The 22,042-nt window shown below is 36.1% G+C and overlaps 1 protein-coding gene across 2 annotated transcripts in view; it reads left to right on the top strand.

The window, feature by feature from the left end:
- The first annotated feature begins 453 nt into the window (after positions 1 to 453).
- The window catches only part of thsd7bb (thrombospondin, type I, domain containing 7Bb), a 93,020-nt gene continuing 71,431 nt past the window's right edge, over positions 454 to 22,042 (top strand). For both annotated transcript variants that reach the window (XM_058400263.1, XM_058400261.1), the window contains exon 1: positions 454 to 747. The gene's annotated coding sequence lies outside the window, so the exon portion shown is untranslated. The remainder of the gene's footprint in view (positions 748 to 22,042) is intronic.

Below are 22,042 nucleotides of genomic sequence, written 5' to 3'. Positions count from 1 at the left end.
ATTTAGGACTGCATTTGAGAAATACAGATGTTATTCTGTCTTTTTCTAAATCTAAAGCGCAGCTAATGGAGGCATGGGGTTGATTTCTTGGCCATAACCATACTTTATTCATGAACGCTATCAAATTTTAACTCTGTTGATATCAACAGAATATTATTGTGTATTACAGATTACTCTGGTGTATTATACTGTATGTATGTATGTGCTTTATTTGATTATTTCTCGCAAACTGCAGGTGTGTTGTCCAGATTTATATTTACTTTCAGGGTACAGTAATATAATAAAGAAAATTGCAATGAGTACAAAAGCCCTTAAGTGCCCAAAGCCCTTAAGTGGCCACAGTGCATGGTGTGAATGGTGCTATATTACTCAAAATGATGTCAGAGAGGGTTGAGCAGGGGAAGACAGAAAGAGCGAGGGGGAGAGGAAGAGGGAGAGGGAGAGGGAGGGAGAGAAAGTGAGTGGGGAGATAGGAAGGAAACGAGAGAAAGCTTGGTAGTGAAGCTGCCACTACGCTCTGCATCTTCTCACTGACACACACACATGCACACACACACACACGGATTCTCGCCTTCACTACTTTCTCCTTACAGCCAAGCTGATTTCTCGACTCGCATCTCCATCTGCCTCACTCAACTCCTTCTCCCTCTATGTCTCTATCTTTCTCTCCATCCTTCTTGTTCCTTCCTCTCGTTTCACACACCGTCTTGAAGTAGCAAAACGGAACCAGGAAAAGCTCCAGGACAGGTAGGAATGAGAAGCTTGTGTGTGTGTGTGTGTGTGTGTGTATGTGTGGTGTGTGTGCTGTTTTTGGAAGCTGATTCTTACTGCTGTATTTCTGCCGTTATTGTTGGTCTTTCTTTGAGCGTTCTGCATTGATGTGAAGTTAATAACTGGACTTTACAAACATAGGCAGTGATCAATAATACGTCAATAATATTTTATTAAATATTATTGAATATTAATGACTGTATCATACGAAAATTACTTATTTATAGCTCAGTCTGAGTAACTCATGTCTTATGTCCAGGGCTATTAGTCATCTTGAAGTATATTTAGTACCTACTTTGAATTATTTATTAACCTCTGTGAAACTAATAGGACAGGTTAGATAGTCGCAGGAATGAGGTACGTGTTATATCGAGTCTCCGACTCAAGGAGTTTAAGATACTGAAGATACTGCAAGGCATGTTGCATCTTTATTTTTTTGCTACTTGAGTCCTTGGCGGATTTTCCAACAAGTTGGACTGTTGATCGCTTGCTTCCTTTTGAGCATGTGTCTGATACCATATGAGCAATGGAAAGGCGCTTTGAATGGGTTTGAGGGTCCGACAACATGTCTCACACCCTGTCCTCAGAGAGTGTTGGTCTATTAGTGTAGCATCATTTCTCTCAGTCCGATGGTGTAGCTTTTAATAGCAAGCAAGTATTTTATTCTCCGAGTAGTGGAATCAAAATCTCTGAGCATGAAAATAAAAAGTTTAAGCACTATGGTAGAAGCAAGGTTATTCGGAATAGCAGCATTGCTGTGATTTAGCTGCAGGTTGAAGATCAAGATCAGTGTAAAAGAAACTGAAAAGCCTATTTTAGTCTTCCTAGGTTCTTGTTGTTGTTGTTAAATCCTTGTAGAGTTCATTCAAGTTCTAACATGGCTTTCTTTCAGCTTAAAGTTTTAGTCAACCTGGAGCTGATCACTGAACATGTAATTTACATGTAAACATGTAAATCAGAAATTACGCTAATTTCTAAATTGCTCAAAGGCTCCTGGTTGCACAGTTCCTCCTCGGAGTCTGGTTCCTTTCAAGGTATATCGTATCAGGGAGTTTTTCCTTACCACTGTTGCCTTAGGCTTGCTTATTAGGGATTAATATCAATTCTAGTTTATTAAACGTTCGCTTTTTAATTTTAATTTTTCGTCCGCATTTAATTTCTCTTAGCTGCTGTTTAAAGTGCTATACAAATAAAATAAAATGGAATTGAATTGCTGTGAAATCTGGAGAAAGATCAAAATCAGGTCTATAGGTTTGTTTCATGTGTTGGTTTCCCACATGGCCCTTAATTAATAAATAAATAAATAAATAAATAAATAAATAAATAAATAAATAAATAAATAAATAAATAAATAAATAAATATTGACTCATGGAGCGATTAAAGCTTATACTTGAACAAGCAAGTTAATGTGCACTGATAGTGAAGATTATTACAGCTGTGATGCGCCATGCATCTAAACGGCAAGGCGAGTGCTGTAGGTAATCAAAGCTTTGCTGATATTCAGTTTAACCACACGATTGCGAGTGTTTTAGAACAAGAAATGAATACTGAGTAAGTCACGTTTTGAACTTTTAGTTTATTACTCTTCTTATGGAAATTTCCAGACTAATCCACACTTTAAAGCACACAGACTGCTGAACAGCTAGCTGACATTGATTTTTACATCTCTGTTAAAAGTGTTTATGATATAATTGGCGTCTCTTCTTCGTTTTCATCTTTATCTGACAAGCTTTCATATTTTAAGACAAAAGTTGTATAGCTGGAAATTAATATATTTTCATGTCTGCTGATGATTAATGTTTCGAGCTAGTGGAATTTCCGTGCGACATAAACAGACGATAGTGAAATGAAAAATGTAGAAAGTGTGGTTATTAGGAAATATAAGCACTCTTGGTACATCAATCAACCTATTAAATTAGTGAACCAGAATGAAATATTGTATAATGTACTGCATTGTTTATCTCTCGCTACTCTGCAGTCATTAAAAGTTGGCTGATCTGAGCAACTTTCCTCTTTCAAGTCAGCACAAAGGAGCTGTACGTAATTAGTGTTACAGACTTGGTTTGACTTTTTGACATTTTCATGACCATTCGAGTTTGAATTGTCCCAAAAGTCATTCAGAATCCTGATTGAAATGCAAAAGTTTTGAATCAGGCTCTCACATAAATGTCTCCCGGTGTGATTCTGTAGAATCGTCTTCAGATGAGGGAAATAAATCTGCAACACTTTTCATCTCACAACAATTGTGACTGTCAGAAATCATGTCCTGGTGTTTACTCCCTGAACCTCTGTTTGATGGACAGATAAAATCCACCTACAGTTCGAAAAGATAATGAAAGCTGAGAGCAGAAAAAGGTCTGAGAGCCCTTAAATGCTTCCATAACTCTTCCTCCTAATCTGGCGGTTTCTTCTCATCCTCACATTTTTCCCGTTTAAATTCCTCTCTTTCGTCAGTTGAGTTCCAGCTCTCTTTCTAGCCACACTAATACAAATTCTTCATTGGATTATTATCAATTGGATTATTATTATTGGTTATCATGGAGATTTGTCTCTTTGTTCAATTTTCCCTGACATTTTCTCCCCCAAATTGATACATGCTTTCTCTGATACACATAAATCCACTCAACCTTATTTTTCCAAACTCCTCCCCTTTTCGCATCACAAGGCATCTGCCATCTTCCACATACATGCCCACTCACAGGCATCCACAATTGGCTATTATCACTGAGATTGACAGGAGAGAGAGTATGAAATCCCTCCCTCTCAGAGACCACAGCACAGCCAGTTTAGCTCAGGGCCACAGATGGCTGTGGCTTTTCTTTATGAAATTTGATATCACATTATTTTTGAGATGGTCGTAATTCTTTTTTTGTGGGGGGAGTTGATAGCACAGTGGTAGCACTGACCCACAGCTCCAGGGTCCTAATCTTGATCCTGAGCTCAGGTTACTGTCTGTCAAGAGTTTCTGTGTATGTTGTTGGTGTCTGTGTGGGTCTCCTCTGAGTTTTCCGCTTTCTCTCCAGAAACATGCCGGTTGGTGGACTGGCGACCTTTCAGTCAGTGTGATGAGGTATGAGGTGTGAATGCATATGTGCCTGAAAGCTGACCTGCGATGAGCTGATTGTTGTATAATTTAGAGTGTTCCTGGATCCCCTGTTAGAGGTTTTACTGATTTCTGAAGATGATTGAATGAATGAATGAATGAATGAATGAATGTGATGAGGCATGAGGTGTGAATGCATATGTGCATGAAAGCTGACCTGCAATGAGCTGATTGTTGTATAATCCGCTGTTAGTGGTTTCACTGGTTTGTGTAGATGAATGAATGAATCACTGAACGAACGAAGAAACCAACAAATGAATTTGGTGCATTGATCACTGATATTCACCATCATGAGTAGTGAATTTATAGTTTTTGCGCAAATGTAGTTCTTACTGATGAAAAGAGAAGTAAAGTTTTGATAGCATTTGTGTTTATTCATTTTATATAATTTTATAATATTCTAAAGAGTGAATATTTTGGACCACTAGTGACTTCAGAGCTCATTCACCATGACTTTTTTTATCCGTTTACCTCAACCTGTTTCATATTCCTCAACATTTTGGCAACAATTAACCAATACCAAATATAAAAATATATAAATGAAAAATAAAATAAAATAAAATAAAATAAACTGAATAAAATTAAATAGAATAAAATAAAGTAAATTAAAGTTCATTAAAGTACATTTATTTATTATTTTAAAAAACTGATACTATAACAAGCTAGTATATCGAGTATAACGAGTAGTGTTGTGAAATACGTAGCTCGATATATGCCAAGAATATACTCTCTCATTCTGTCATTTGTGGCAAACTCTGCATAAATAAAACCTTAAATATATTTGATACATTTTAAAAAATGTCATTTATAGATAAAATATTTTGCCTCTTTCATACCATTATTGAAGACTGTAGAAGAATTTGTGCTAGATCTATGTAAATACTTGTTCATTAACACACAGTTGAAACACACACAAACATTCCAGGGTTGTGTTTGAGGATGTGAGTGGTTACATCCTATAGGGAAAGTGTTAATGTATGCAATCAGATTATGTATTATTCATATCAGGAGCAGAAGGGGTCATGCAATGTCTACTGAGGACAGGAGAAATGATTTGGCAAAACAAGCATACACGAAATCAAGAAATGCAGATGTGTTGTTCTCTTTTCGTGCATGTACAGCAGACTCGATTATAATGATTTCCTTTATGATTATCATAAAGTTCATTCCTTTATGATAACCATTGCTTTTTGATGAATGACCTTTAAAGATCTACCTTTTGAATCTATTTTCAGTTCAAAATCTCAGAGTAAAAAAAAAACCCCTTGAGTCTTGAAGTAGAAAAATCACTTCATGCATTCAAGGATATTCTCAGTCCTATACATACCTCATAAAAAACATTCAAAGTAACATGTCGATGCTTCAAACACTCCTGTATCCAGTCCTTCAGTTTCTTCTTCTTCTTCTTCTTCTTTTTAAAAAAATGGCAAAAATAAGCAAACCAAATTTGTGTAAAATCACCAAATCAACAAACTCTTGTTACGACCCGTAGGCTAAAAAAACAAGAAAGGAAAGGCTGTGTGTATTATCGTGTGTATCGCTACCTCTCATTGCTATTCGCAAGAGCTCGTCTAGAGCATATCTTTTAATCTGCTAATTAGCCTCATTACCAAGTCTTGCCCGTGGGGCTCGAGCACTAGCCAAAACACACACTCACACATTGTCACACACTCAGTGCCAGTGCTACTTTTAATTATGCAAGATCTGCATCTACATTTTTAAAACACTAGATGGATGAAATGTTATTGAAATCGTATAAGTGGCGCCGAAGCGGATTCGACCCGATAATCTTTTTTATTTTGCAACACAGCAGTAATGATGTACACAATTATATCTGGTGCAATATGGGTTCTTTCAAATACCACAGGATCCTTTCCGAAGACCTAAACTACACACTGTGATGGTCAGACACTGACACACTGTGATGATCAAACCATCTTACTGATAATAAAAAACAAGCCAGAAAAGCACTTTAAAAGCATATTCTTCAGAAAGTTTGCTGAAAACTTATACATCAGGGCATGAAGTGATTGACAGATATGGGTTGATGTGCAGTCATCACAGACTTCAGGTCATTTCCTTTTTCCTTTTCGCTGTCAGACATGTTAAAATAAAAAAGACACAAAATTTGTATATGAATTGCAAAAAAAAAAAATTCCCTTCCTACCCGTCATCTTTCTTCTTTTTAGCTAATATTAATTTGACAACAGAATTACTACCTGAAGATAGAAATTCATCTAATGCTAGGCTTTTTACGTTTTTTTTTTACTGTGGAAAATATTCAAAAAATACATTTTAGACACATCCAATCCATCATCTAGAGATGGTAAAGAGAATTGAGGTGAAGGACTTAAATTAGGCAGTTAAATGAGGAGAAAAATATCATGAACTCTGAGCACCTCTTCAGTGTTCACTCTCTTAAGACTGACCTCAGTTATTACTTGGGTTTATATTTGTAATAAAATATTTGCTTGCCCTTAGCAGGTTGGTTTCTTTACTTATCCTCAAAACTACGTGGGAGATGGGAAGGATTCCCCATGACGGTAGTATTTAGTATTTCCTACTACTGGTTGCCATAGTAATGATGTTTATCAGTGGGTGGTGATTCAACTAGCACTGAACATTCTGAAGGGAGATTTGGTGTTAAATTGTGTATAAAATTCAGCAGTGTGTATTTGCATCATTTACATTTCTGGCATTTGGCAGACGCCCTTATCCAGAGCGACTTACAATTTATCTGATTTTTTTTTATACAGCTAAGCAAGTGAGGGTTAAGGGTGTTGCTCAAGGGTTGAGCAGTGGCAGCTTGGTAGACCTGAGATACAAACACACGGGAACAGGACAACAGGAATATACAGATCCACATAAGCTAGGGAAGGTCAGTGTTGCAAACAAAAACAGGGCATATACTTCTGAAACAAGGGTGCTTATAAAGGGCGAGAAACAAATTGGTAATTGTGAGTGCGACAGCTGAGTTCATGCCATAAGAGCATTGTGTTGCACCCTGAATGTCTATGTATACATTTACAGCATTTGACCAACACCCTTATCTAGAGCAACTTTCTTTTTTTTTGTTAACCTTATTTTGTACCATTGAGCAACTGAGGGTTAAGGGCCTTGCTCAGGGGACCAGAGGTGGACAGTTGGTGGACCTGGTATTTGAACTCACAACCTTCCAAGCAGTAGGCCAACACCTTAACCACTAAGCTACCACATCCCCATCATGTCATTCAGAATGAAGAAGAAGGAGGGTGTGATCTTTGCCAGGGATTCTATGCAAACATGAACTCACCTCAATAAAGCACCAAATCACTCCACATTTCCCTCAGTTTAGGTTCTCAACTATTTGCCTAAAGTTCAGTCCCCAATGACATTCACAATCACAGAATCTTTGGATACAGGAAACTGCTAATAGTGCAACTGTCTACCATTGTATATTTCACTATGTTTACACATCAGAACGCTTCAGATCAGGGAAAACATTTAACGCAGAGTTAAAGATTTCAGCTGAGAGAAAAGATTTGTATGGTTTAAGGCATGTGGACTCTAGGGTCTCTAGATTACTTGTGTTACACAACTTTCTGCATCTGTAGTTGTTTAGCGCTCCAAATATTTATAAGCAAAGTGATTTAAACCTGAAGTGGGCGTGGCCTAAATGAAAGGATCTGCGAATGCTGGGGGCGCTCATCTGGATTTAAAATAGTTAAACAAATAAAGAAAGGCATTTTTTTAAAAACGCTTTTATAAGAAAGTATGCTTTCAGAGCACAGTGATGCAATAGCGTGCTAAAATCGTGAAGGTAATGGAAAATCAGTGAGACTCGTGTCTTCAAGACAGAGGAGCTTTCCATTTTCTCTGCAAAATGATAAAATGAAAAGTTTTTATTTTCTGTCTCATTATTTTCCAAAGAGAAAAATAGTCTTTCCTGGTGAGAGAGAAATTATTATATTTAGCTATTATGTATTAATGTAATTAATAATAAGAACCGACCTTCAGGGCGGGAAACTTAGTGACCTTTACAAAGTGCCTACGCACAAGAGTTTTCCATATATGGGGTAGATAAATGATTCCTAACAGAAAACCTCTTAACAAAAAACATTTTTTTTTGTTCACTAGCCATAGTTTATGCAAATGACCTAATACAGTATAGTATAGTATAGTATAGTATAGTATAGTATAGTATAGTATAGTATAGTATAGTTATTTTTTGTGTTTTAGTTGTATCTCTGTGTGCTCTTAAAGACCCAGAGGTAGAAAATGAGCACAATCCTCTATCCGACAGTTACTAAGAAAATGCTCAGGACAAAGAAAGACCTTGTTTATTGACATGAATATGATATGTGGTGCTGTGCAATGCATTAGATGTTCTATGAACAAGGTCTTTCTTTCTTGTTTGTCCTGTATATATGTATATACTGTATATAAACAAGCAGCTGGTTGTCGTCTTGATTGCCGGGTCCCCTGTGGAGAGACTATGACACATCTCTGAGGATGTAACCTGGGCTCATCACATCCAGAAACAATCCTGAAAACATTTTATCCTGGGGTTACAGAAAGTTTAGTAACTCTGTGCTTGGAAGGGAATCAGCGCTGTAGAGATTGCTGCACCTAGCTGAGCGTATCTCCAGCTCTGTTCTCTCCTCTCTGCATGACATCTCCACCTGAAGATGAAGTACCAGGGCTGCTAAAGTCATTAAGGACTCCACCCACCCACCAGGAAAGCTCTTTAGTAGTCTGATGGCTAAAACCGAGAGAGAAGGAGGATCTTCTTCCCTCAGGACTCCTCAACACAGACATGTCCACCATAAAGATCCCTTAGGACTCTATTAAGACTTTCTGTCACTCTGCACTTTATTAACAAAATTGTACTGTTCGTATGGTTGGGGATAAGTCCATTATTTTTTACATACCCCTGCATTAACTAGTATTTTTTAATTTTTATTTTATTAAAATGTAATAAAATAAAAATGTTTAATAAAAACAATAATCGGTATTTAAATGTGAAAGATGTGAAAGATTTCACAAGTTACACACTTGTATATATATATATATATATATATATATATATATATATATATATATATATATATATATATATATTACTTAATTAATTTAATAGAAAAATTGTTTTAATAAAAAATAATTTTATCTTATTTTTATTTTTTCTTATTGATTTCATATTTTTTAAGCTTGTTATTTATATGTGCTGTTTAAGGAATTGTAGGCCAGGTTATCATTTCACTGAAAGTTATATACTCTATATATCAGTATGTGACAAATAAAATCCCGAATTTTGAATCTTGAATCGATGCATACCTCTAGTCTCACCTATAAATAAAAACAGTGGAGTCTCTTATTCAACTTCTGCATTTGTATTCATAGACATTGTCTGTTTAATCCAAATAATCTACACAAAATTCAACAAAGGAAAGATACATTTGTGTTATCTCTGATAGGCAGCATCCCAAAAACAAATCCAACTCTTCCTGGGTCTTTTTTTTTTTTTTTATCATATCACAAAATAACATGAAATAATGTTCACTTTCTGTCACTTCTTAGAGCCACATGAAAGGAGGAAACATCGAATCTTCTTTGCCGTTAAAGTCTTTTTGGCCGTAGGCTATACACCAGATGAAAGAAAACACAATCAACAACCAATTTAACAGTGTATTTTGTTTGTTTTGAAGACACTTGATAAATCTGCACAGCGTGTGTAACTTGTGAAATACAGAGGAAATTAATTCCATTTTTTATTCATCTACAATAATAAGTGCTTCTCATACGCTTCTCGTGTGTATGGTGCGTGTTTAATAGAAATATAACCATATATGAATACATTATTTGGACAGAAAATATCATGTGTTTTACACAAACATGAATACAGATATGAATATGAGGCTTACTATTTATTTATTTTTTTTAAACCTGACATCGATTTCTGAATAAAGGAAACAACATGCTGTGAAAAAAATCTCTATTATGTTACCCGTGGAAGTGTAGAAGCTCAGGCTCAGGAGATGAATAATATAATTAGTGAATAATTAAAAGAATTGCTTTAAATCTGACAGACACCGGGGGGTTTGGATGTAAGTGCAGGGTGTTTAATAACAAAAGTCCAAAAAATTAGGAATAGTGAAAAAGAAAAAAGAAAAAAGGAACAAGGATAAACGGGTGAAGTAAACATGCTTATAAAAGGTGAGAAAAAAATTAGTGATTGTGAGAGTGCTGGTGTTTGCTGGGAGATGGAGTCTATGCCATAATAGCATTACATTGCACCCTGAATCCCTATGTTTACATTTATGGCATTTGTCCTTATCCAAAGCACCTTACATTTTGATCTCATTTTATGTAACTAAGCAATTAAGGGTTAAGAGCCTTGCTTAGGGGACCAGAGGTTGATGCTTGGTAGACCTTCCAAGCAGAGTCCAATGCCTTAACCACTAAGCTACCACATCCATATGTATTTATTCATTGTGTAAATGGAAGAGTTTAGCCTCTGCACATCTCACTATTTACCCTCCCTATATATACTTGCTGCCTTTTTTCCTTTCTCTGTTGTTGCCCAGTTTTGTCTGCTGTTTTCTGATGCTCGTTTCTTGGTCTCTGTTTTGCGTTTCTTATTTTGTACTTTAGTCACCTAGTTTTCCCTAGTGTCATCTCTGTCTACGTGTGTGTAGGTTTGTTATTTTCTTAATAAATCCTCAGTTTGTTATTTTATCCCTGCATATAGGGCTGATTTTTTCTTCTCACAGTACCGGTTTTATGCGGTGTTACTCTGAACACCAGGAATCAGGATCATCAATATGACAGTATTATGTCTTATTTCATAACAATATGCTTTTCTGAGATTATTGTTGTTCTTTTTAATGCTTAATAATACAGTGGAACCTCGGCATTTGAATTTAATTCGTTCTGGAGGCAGGTTTTTAAGGCGAAAAATTGGCATTGCGAAACAAATTTCCCCATAAGAAATGATGTAAATGCAGATAATCCGTTCCAGCCACCCAAAAATATTACCAGTACGAAGTGTGTGTAAACTGTATGGCTGCTTACAAAGAACTGGCTCAAGCCAAGCATTCCATGTCAAGGCTCCTCACAGGAAGTCGAGCCACCAAGCTTGGGCTAAAAATAGAACAGACCACCCATGCCACCAATCTGTCAACAAGAAAATGCGTGAAAAATCACCTAGCTTTGGAAAGCATGCTGAAGGCAACGTTGGTTAGCTTAGCTGCCGTTCGGTTTGGTGTGCTACAAAATGCTTTGTATGCCGAGCCAGTTTAGTAAGGGAGGGCATTGAACCTATGAAGAGGTTCCACTGTACTATTCTAGTCGAATTTCATTTAGACGTTTTCCTGGCTACTCTACTTTCAACAACAAATACTGTGAATTCTATGGCATCAATCCTCATAGCAGCTCTGTGTATACCAAATTAAACCTCGGTAATACTTCTTATAATCTTATAATAGGATATATTTCTCGCTTTTGTAATGCTGTGATATACGGGTGCGTCCCTGCAGTGAGTTAGTGCGTATCAGCCATATGCTTCTGCTCCAATCTCTCTACCAGTGCCTTGTGTCCTAATTGAACAGTAATTGACTCGACAGCAGGGAAGGTCAGTTTAGCTTGTCACTGTATGCCATGATTCATCACCATGTCAACTGTTACTTCATGCTGCAGCATGCTCACTTACACACACACACACACACACACATGTGTGAATGTACATATAGTCACAAGAAGAAATGATAGCAGATGGAGTGCTGCACGCACAGAAGAATGATTTCTAGAATGAAGAAGGTAGTTCGAATACATTTTGAAACCCTGCATATACAAACAATACAAAAGTTGTGTTTTTTTTTTTTGTTGCTTGTAGCAATGTCGAACCCTGTTACTCATCACGAGAAGATATTGTTAATACGTAGTAATGCTTCGTTAGGAGTCGTTATTGTCAGCAGGAAGTACGGCAAGAAACTAAGAACAAGAGACACAAGAAACTAAGGCTTGGACTTAATATAGCAAAAGACACAAAACAGATGAACACATTAGGATAACAGGACAGAAGCAAAGGCATAAATAGAAGGACGCTGACTGATGTTAACCGAAAATAAAACACACAATAGCAGCATGAAAAAGGGGGAAATTGAGATATTAATATTGGTGACAGATTTTTTGTGCTTAAGAGATAAATATTACTAATAATAATCAGATCACAGTTATATTTTTGGTCATCAGTGACATCATATCAGAATTGAATCAGCGCTAATGAAATAAACCTTAATGAGCATTTTGTATCATTTGTCCTGACAGTCTTCTGCAGCTTTATTAACCCCGCCCTCTTCCAAGTCAAGTGTTTGCAATCTGACTTACATATAAGCCATCTGTCTTCCCTGAGTGTTTTCGTATAACAAATATAGTCATCCAGAAACTTTTCAAACTCTTCTAGCCTCCTAAGTCAAATATTTTATAAACTGCAGTAGCATTCGGTAATATTTTTACACTGTCATCTATGGAACACCGATGATATAAAGCTTTAAATGAAAAAATTGATATGTGCCTTTCGCATGGATGCCAGCCGGTAATAGATGTGGTTTTTCTATTCAGAATTTGTCATTTAATTATTTAAGGCACTGTCAATCAAGTTTTGCCATATTAAAAAATAATAATAGGCGTAGGAAATAAATACGATCCTGACAGCTCCACTGAAGGAGATTAAAATAACATGCTAAGAATAGAGATAGAAAGGAAATTTTTTAGCTTATGAAGCCAGCTCTATCAGATCTACAGAAAACTTCCCAAGTTACTTAATTAGCTGTCACATCCATATCACTTTGCTTAGAGAGGAACTAGATGGTTGTTAGCTTTCGACCAGAAATGGGGGATTTTCATGATACCGATTGTTTAGAATCCTGTTTATCAATATAGCAGCTGGTAGCTAATAAACCTTTACCTACTGACTGAAGATTATAGATATATACATAAAAAACAATACTGGTATAAAATGATTCTAGCTTTTATATTAAATTCCAAGAATGGATAAGCTAAAATCCATGGCAAAGTTTGATATTTTAAAACACAGTGTTAATCTATGACATACTATAAAAAGATTGAAAGGTTGATCACATTTCTGAAATAATTTAAATGGAAATAATTAAATAATTACATGATTAATTAACTATGTAATCAATTATTCAAATAAGTAAATAAAAGTAAAAAAAAAAATGTTGAAATAAATGTATTTGTTTGTTGTATTGTCTTGTCTAAATTTGTATATAATAATAATATTAATATTAATGAATTATTCTCAAAAGAACCAGCTAACTTACATTCAGAGAACCCCACTGGTTTCTTTTTGAAGAAACGATTCTCTCAAAATGGTTCTTTATATAATTATGGTTCTTCTATATAAAAGAACCATTTTGGGGCTACATCCATATATGTAGCAAGCGATAGAAATAGGTTCTATAAAAAAACATTCCTTTTAAGAGCGTAGTTCAGCATGAGAACACAGCAAAGTTATTCTGACATACAGTATCTATTAGCCAATTTCAAGGAAAGAACACTGCACAGTATACTACAAAGCATGGTTATTAGGTTATCTGAGATAATTTAAGCCCTCAGCATCTGCTGGGGATGCGGCATAAAGCAAAGAGGCTCAGTAGTGCTTCTGTGAATCGCTTCAAATCACAGCAGTGTCTATTACAATGTCTTGTCAGAGCATGTGACTTATTAGGTAGTGAAGTGAATTCCCTGGGTTTTTTTTACGCCTAAGGGCTGGAGTGATGCCGTTTCTGTCCTGCGTTGATAGCATGTGACTCTCACAATCACACATTAGTGCTGTAGGGAGACACTGATCATGTGTTAGAAGTTTTTGAATATTTGGAATATTTGACTGGCAAAGAACTGAGGATGCTTCAAAAGGAAGTGAAACAACATAGACTTGCTAGTGTTTGATAAGTAACAGTAAATTTTTTTTTAAAAAAGTCTAAAAACACAGGGCTTCATTATTGAAGCTACACAGGAAATTTGCAATTCATAACAATCCGGGACATTTAGGGGAAAAAATGTTTGTATTCTTCCCGTGCTCTTGAGTATGTTTAAACGTGTTACATAAGTTGTACATGAACTTCAAGATTCAAGGTTCAAGAAGCTTTATTGTCATTTCAACCACATCTAGCTGACGCAGTACATAGTGAAATGAAACAACGTTTCTCCAGGACCTGGTGCTACATAAACATACAACAACAAAGAGTTCAAGACAAAAAAACAACACCACAGAGCTAGGACAGAAGTTTGTCTTAGCCACGTAAAGTGCACAGTGTGCAGCTAGGTGCAAACGGAGCATAGACAAGACAGGAGCAAAAGACAATAAATACAAGAAAGACAACACAAAAGAACACAGGACACTTAGCGCCGAAAACTCAAGTAAACCTCGACTGGATCTCTTCTCTGGATTTCTTTATTACATTTACAGCATTTAGTAGCATCCAGAGCAGCTTCTAGAAGTGCATTGGAGAAGTATCTACCTCCTAATGCAAAAAAAAGAAATAAAAAAAAGTTGTATTATATTATTGTAATAGTTGTAATATTATTGACATCAGTTAAAAGTAAAGAAGCAAACCAGAGTATGGTCCAGTTTTTCCCACAAATTAGACATAAATGCCTGACAATTATAGACGTATTTTATTTAATATTTCCTTGTCAAAGAAGTGACTGAATTTCCACTTCTTTCTTTCAGATTTTACCATGAGTGTTCATTTTAGGCTCACAGTTGTCTCGACCTTATATGGTGTTTTCTGGGTGTTGCTAAATGCCAAAAAAAACGCTTTGTACCCTATAGGTGATCGAGATTAGCTTTTAACATTAGCAAAACAGCTTTTCTGAAACCTCTGGAAATCCGTCGAAAAGTTTTTTTCAGACGTTCACACACAGACGTTCCTTACTAAAAGCTCGAAACTGCATGACACTGTAGTTAACACTTGAGTTAACTTGACATAAAATGGATTTTTTTTCTCAGTACTGATTCAGCATCTCGGTAAAACAGCAGAAAAAGAGATTTTTTTCTGACTCAGCAACCCTATTCTGATGTTTCTCCTGATAGGTAAATGAGTTTCTTTGCAGAGTCAGAACCTTTTGTAGTCTATTCCTCAACAACAACAACCAAAAAACCAGACAATCATAATCATATGACAGGTAATCATCTTAAAAATAAATAAATAAATAAATAAATAAATAAATAAATAAATAAACAAATAAATAAATAAATAAATAAACAAATAAAATAAAATAAAATAAAATAAAATAAATAAATCACTGCATGTAAGTGAAATAATAAATAATTAAATTGAATTCAATAAGTAAATAATTAAATGAATAAGTGGGAGGAGTTTTGCTCTCATCAAGACTACATATACTGTATATAGTTCAGTGTAGTGTGTAGAACACAGCAGAGTGCTTTTATTAAATAGTATTAATAACAATACTATTAAATAGACAAGTGTATTATTTATTACATATTCGTGCTTTTTGGATGGATGTCAGACATAAGGACGTTATAGAAGCAGTGATCATTCAAAATTTGTCATTTAATTATAGATATTAGAATCAATTATTGACCATCCATCCATTTTCTATAGGACTTATCTCACACAGGGTTACGGGGAACCCTGGAGTCTATACCAAGGGGACTCCCCTTAGGTCGCAATCACACACTCTGGACAATTTAGAGATGCCAATCATCCTACCATGCATGTCTTTGGACTGGGAAGGAAACCAGAGTATGCTGAGGAAATCCCCAAAGCCTGGGGAGGACATGCAAACTTCACAAAGGCACAAATGTAACCCCCAGCCCCAGAGGTGTGAGGCAGACATACTAACCATTAAGCCAGCACAATAACCACTCTTAGCTAGTTTTGCCATACAGTGGAACCTCATCATACGAATGCCTTCTATTACGAATTTTCGACTGAAGAATTTAAATTGGCATATGAAGCAAGTTTGGCATAGAAACGAACCAAACCGAATGGCAGCTAAGTTAAGCTAAGCAGTGGAAAGCCAAGCAAAGCCAATCAAAGTGAGTTTACAATTTTTACACATTTATTTGAGTCAGTCAAAGCTATTTTGAAAGATTCAACCCACGATACCAACATTGCCTTTGGCATACGTTCAAAAGCAGTGTGATTTTTCATGTGTTTTCTTGTTGACCGACTGGTGGCATGGGTGGTCTGTTCTATTTTTAGCTCAAGCTTGGTGGCACGACTTCCTGTGAGGACCCTTGACATGGAATGCTTGGTTTACAAGTTTACATGCACTCTGTTGAGCGGTCACTTCAATATCCATGTGCTCAGTGCTCAGCTAGCTGGCCATATTTTAAATGTTAATCATGTTTTCATAATCGTGATACCATACCACTGTATTTAAGCTTTATTAGTTTGTATCAGGTATTGTAAATGTAAAACTGCCATCATTAATTTTTACACCTAATCACAGTCTGGCTTTTATTTTCTTTAGAGTGGCTTCATTCGGTCCCATGAAGTGACTACAAAAAGCTGGCATTATTACAATCATGATTAAACCAGGGTTCTTTTTTCCCCCTTCAGTAATCTTTACTACTGAGATTTTGCATTTTTGTATTCTGCTACTGCAGCTCACTGCGGATATAATGCTGGAGGACCTTGCGCTGAAAGTGAATTATTTTCATAAAGAGAGCTGTTTTGTATGTTGTTGTTTTGTTTTTTGTTTTTTTTCTTTCCATAAGGAGGCAACATCTGTTCGGCACTCGAGACACAGCGATGTGAGGTTAATTCAAGTCTATTCCAGGTTAATTAAAGGAATAGCGTTAACAATGAGGTTAGATAAAGGTTGCGTTTTCTGGTATTTTGAAATGAGCGAACAAATCTTCCCAGAGAGGTGAATATTAGAAGTTCAACTCAAATCAGGTAGCACTTTAAATAGCAGAGAATTACAGAGAGAGAGAGAGATAGAGAGAGAGAGAGAGAGAGAGAGAGAGAGAGAGAGAGAGAGAGAGAGATTATATTATGAGAATGTTATTATTAAAACATTTTGTGTGGAGGACGTAGAAGGTCAAATTATTTGCGATCTTTTTTCATATTTCACATGTATTTAGGATTTAGCAACAAAACAGGATGTTATAGAAAAATAATCATTTCCACTTTAAAGTATTTCTTGGACATCTTCATATCACAGCAATATACCATGTCATACTTTTCTAATTACCATGTCATACAGTTTCTAATTACTTTTAATAATGCAAAAGTTATAGGCCTAACAACTTCAACAGCAACATCTTGAATTTGCAAGCTCCAAACCTACCAAACGCTGAGGAGATCTCTATCCACAGCCCTCTTCAACTCAGTTCAAACTGTTGCTCTTCTATTTCAGAAGCTGTTCCTTTGTTGACTTGGAAGTTTGCTTTGGATCCTTCTTGTATTGGAAGGTGATTTTTCTTTCCATTTCCAGCTGTGTAACTGAGGCCTGCAGCTTTTGTTCCAAAACAGATGCTTTATTATTATTATTATTATTATTATTATTATTATTATTATTATTATTATTATTTAATAACCCTGAATCTTCCCAGATTGACCAGAGCCTCAGTGTGAGCTGAAGAGAAGCAGCTGAATAGAATGATGCTGTCACCACCAGGCTTCACTGTGGGTCTCTGGGTGATGAGACATCTTGGCTTTTTTTTTTTTTTTTTTTTATAAATGACACCAAAATTCTACTTTGGTTTCGTTAGACCATTACACATTTTGTGGCATGGTTCTGGGTAAAAAAAAACATGCAGAAAGTGACCAATGTTATTCTTGCAGCTCTATTATTGTTGGTATAAGCCTCTTGGCAGCTTCTCTGATGATATTACATCTTGTCCTTTCTATTTTGGAGGGACATCCTGTTCTTGGTAAAGTCACTGTGCTGCCCCATTTTCTACCCTTCTTGATGATGGCCTTCACACTGTTCTATTGTACATGTAATGTTTTGGAAGTTCTGTCCTGAGATCCTGTACATGCTTTTTAAACTTTCTGCAGTCCAACTTTTGAACAAAACCAAGAACAACCATTCTTCAGAATCAGCAAATCTTTATTTAGGTTTAATCAGAATGTCTTTAGAATGCTAATTATTTTTGGAGGTTTCAAGCATAAGTTCAATATTTTTTGCAAGTTACTTCAGAAAATGAAAAGGTTATATATTGTAGACTCATTACTTTAAACTAAAATGTTCCAAGCATTTTTTTAATTTTAAATTTGATAATTGTGGCCTACAGCTCAAAAACATTGAAAAAGTCTCTCTCAAAACATTATAATATTTCATTTCAACTTTGAGCAAACCACTTTGCACTTTTTATGCAGTATAAATACCACAAATCTCTCAATCAGGTTCAGTAGACACTGCCCAAATCACTGGTCCAAGGTCCTCTTTTTAGACGGAAGTATATTGTGCATTTCATTTGGAAATCAAGGTCCCAGAGTCTGGAGAAAGAGAGGAGAGGCACAGCGTTAGTCCACTGTGTTTTATTAAGTTCAAAGTCAATGCAGCCATCTACAAAGATTTTAGAGCACTTCATGCTTCCATCTGCTGACAAGCTTTATGGAGATGCTGATTTCCTTTTCCAGCAGGACTTGGCCTCTTCCCATAGTGCCAAAACTACATCTAACTGGTTTGCTGACCCTGGTATTACTGTGCTTGACTCAGCTGATCCGACTCACCTGATATGAACCCTATGGAGAATCTATGGGGTATTGTCCAGAGGAAGATGAGAGACACCAGACCTCACAAAGTAATTTGTGCAAAAGGAGCCCCAACCAAATATAAAGTGCATAAATGAACATACTTTACTCAGAAGTTTGACTTTTCTGTATCATAAATCATTTATTTAATTATCTTATGAAATACTGTAATATTTTGAGATACTGGATATTTGATTTTCATGAGTCATGAGCAGCAATTGTCTAAATTAAAAGAAAAAAGGCTTGAAATATTACAGTTTATGTGTAATTAATCTAAAATATATGGAAGTTTCAATGTTTGATTTAAATTGTGGAAAAAAAATGAATGTTTCCTTGATATCCAAAATTTCTGAGATGCACCTGTATATATATAAAATATAAGAAAATATATAATATAATATAATATAATATAATATAATATAATATAATATAATATAATATAATATAATATAATATAATATAATATATATAAAAAAAACCCTGACAGGTTTTTATGGTAATTATAGAATTTTATAGTAATTATAGAATACTAATATTAATTAAAACAAAATCTGTCATTTAATAATCTGCACCATTCTCAGAGCTGATCTGATCCGACCAATCAGATTCAAGAATTTATCAGTCTATTATCATGCACCTTATCTGTATCGTGTAGTGTACATGCATGGTCATATAATCCCTGTGTTGGTCAGTCTGCTTCTCTGTGCACCATAAAAACAGATCAGTGGATATTCATTTCTTGGCACTAACAATCCACAAGACATTTATTTATAGGTTTTTTGTAATGAAAAAGAGGTGTCTCTTTAATTGGTGAAACAAACTGTTTAATCAAACTTTCTGACAGACACTTCCTCTTTCAGAAATCAATTTAATTAAGAACAAAGATTGATCATTTTAATCAGGCAACATTTTTGGAGAGTCTGGTCCCTCTTTGTGTGCGTGTCTGTGAACGGGTCCGTGTCTGAAATGATTAGCTTTGTAATTACTCAGGCTTGGCTGGGAATCTTGTGATACTATAGTGTCCAGGCCGATGCTGAGTGTCAGTCTACAGGCTTTTAGTGATATGCAGGCAGGCAGAAATGTAAAAAAGCTAAGAGCTGAAGAGGGCTATTAACCAGCCTCTGCGTCTCACACTTGGAGGACTCAATAACTTCTGTAATTATGCTCTACTTATGAACTCCACAAAACAGAAATGAATATTGTTCTCAAACTATGGAGAATGGAGTGGCAAAATAGCGCATAAGTGTTGGCTAAAAGTGTTTAGGATGGGAAGAGAAAGCAGAAGGAGAGCAGGCATGGAGCTGGGAAAGGAATCAAATGAATTCAGTTCAAGAGATGGATTAGAGAGAGAGAGAGAGAGACAGAGAGACGGTTGAGTTCTACTGAAAATGATCTTTTCATTTATTTTTAACACTTCTTTCCCATTGCTATATTTTTTGTTTGTTTGTTTGTTTGTTTCCAGTGTCTTTCCTTTCTGTGTATATGCACATATTTTTGTTGTTTAAAAAGTGTTGTAGCAAATGTATATTAATTAAAGTTTTGGCAACATTGTCAGTTGTGGTGTGTGTGTGTGTGTGTGAGAGAGAGAGGGGGGGGGGAGACAGAAAAGACAGAGAAAGAGACAGAGAACAAGAGTGTGTGTGTGTGTGTGAGAGAGAGGGGGGGGGGACAGAAAAGACAGAGAAAGAGACAGAGAACAAGAGTGTGTGTGTGTGTGTGTGAGAGAGAGAGAGAGAGAGAGACAGAAGAGACAGAGAGAGAGACAGAGAACAAGAGTGTGTGTGTGTGTGTGTGTGTGAGAGAGAGAGAGAGAGAGAGAGACAGAGAGACGGTTGAGTTCTACTGAAAATGATCTTTTCATTTATTTTTAACACTTCATTCCCATTGCTATATTTTTTGTTTGTTTGTTTGTTTGTTTCCAGTGTCTTTCCTTTCTGTGTATATGCACATATTTTTGTTGTTTAAAAAGTGTTGTAGCAAATGTATATTAATTAAAGTTTTGGCAACATTGTCAGTTGTGGTGTGTGTGTGTGTGTGTGTGTGTGAGAGAGAGAGAGAGAGAGAGAGAGAGAGAGAGAGAGAGAGAGAGAGAGAGAGAGAGAGAGACAGAAAAGACAGAGAACAAGAGTGTGTGTGTGTGTGTGTGAGAGAGAGAGAGAGAGAGAGAGAGAGAGAGAGAGAGAGAGACAGAAGAGACAGAGAGAGAGACAGAGAACAAGAGTGTGTGTGTGTGTGTGTGTGAGAGAGAGAGAGAGAGAGAGAGAGAGACAGAAGAGAGAGAGAGAGACAGAGAACAAGAGTGTGTGTGTGAGAGAGAGAGAGAGAGAGAGAGAGAGAGAGAGAGAGAAGAGAACAAGAGTGTGTGTGTGAGAGAGAGAGAGAGAGAGAGAGAGAGAGAGACAGAAGAGACAGAGAACAAGAGTGTGTGTGTGTGAGAGAGAGAGAGAGAGAGAGAGAGAGAGAGAGAAGAGAACAAGTGTGTGTGTGTGTGTGTGTGTGTGAGAGAGAGAGAGAGAGAGAGAGAGAGAAGGAAACACCATTGCAGTGATTTAATTGGATACCTCTGATATGATTCACACTCCTCCTGATCATTCTGGTTTTCAACATTCTTTAAACCAAGAGCATTTACATCCAGTGCAGGTTAAAGACATCTGACATGTTATATATCAACGAACACACCAAATGATCATCTGCCCAACAGATTAGTGACCACAATATTAACACTGCAGCTCACGTCTTGCGTTTTTTTTTTGTTTTTTTTTATCTAGCTCATATTTAATTAACTGCTGTCCTTCTTGTGTGTATAGTTTCTTTATAAAATAATACAATTAATTATCTCTCTCTTCTCCATTAAAAGAAATAACAGTGTGTGGAAACTTGATATGCGTTAAAAAATAAATAAATAAATAAAAATAAGAGCTGCCATGTGTATTGAAAGGAACACAGAAGAAGATCCGGTATTGATTCTTTGCTACCGGAATCATTGATTCGGAGTCTTCAACTGGAGCTTGAACTGACATTTCTTCATTTTATCAAAAAGACAATCAGGATAACTAGAGAGGTGCAGACTTAGGAAAAAACATGTTAACAAGACTACAAAAAAATGCTCCTTTTTTTCTGAACAGTTTTGGCATGGCTCGTGTGTTTTGAGTCTAAAACACATTTTCAGGAGGACATCAGCTTAATGAGCAGCGTACTTTTTGTGTGCTTTGGTCTGTTCAGTTTTCATGTGGATAAGAGAAAACTGGAGCCCTATAATGACATGGCAGATGTTATCTCTCTCTCTCTCTCTCGCTCTCTCTCTCTCTCTCGCTCTCTTTCTTTCTTTCTTTTTCTCTTTCACTCTACAGGCTTTTTACATGGTGTGAATCTGACTCATGCATTTTTGGCTGAATGAATTCAGCATGCTGCTCTGCTCTCACTGAG

This window comes from Hemibagrus wyckioides, linkage group LG10 (genome assembly GCF_019097595.1).
Source record: "Hemibagrus wyckioides isolate EC202008001 linkage group LG10, SWU_Hwy_1.0, whole genome shotgun sequence".
In the NCBI taxonomy this organism is placed as follows: domain Eukaryota; kingdom Metazoa; phylum Chordata; class Actinopteri; order Siluriformes; family Bagridae; genus Hemibagrus; species Hemibagrus wyckioides.
The sequence above is the reverse complement of the archived record's forward strand: the minus strand, read 5'-3'. Positions and strand labels throughout refer to the sequence as shown.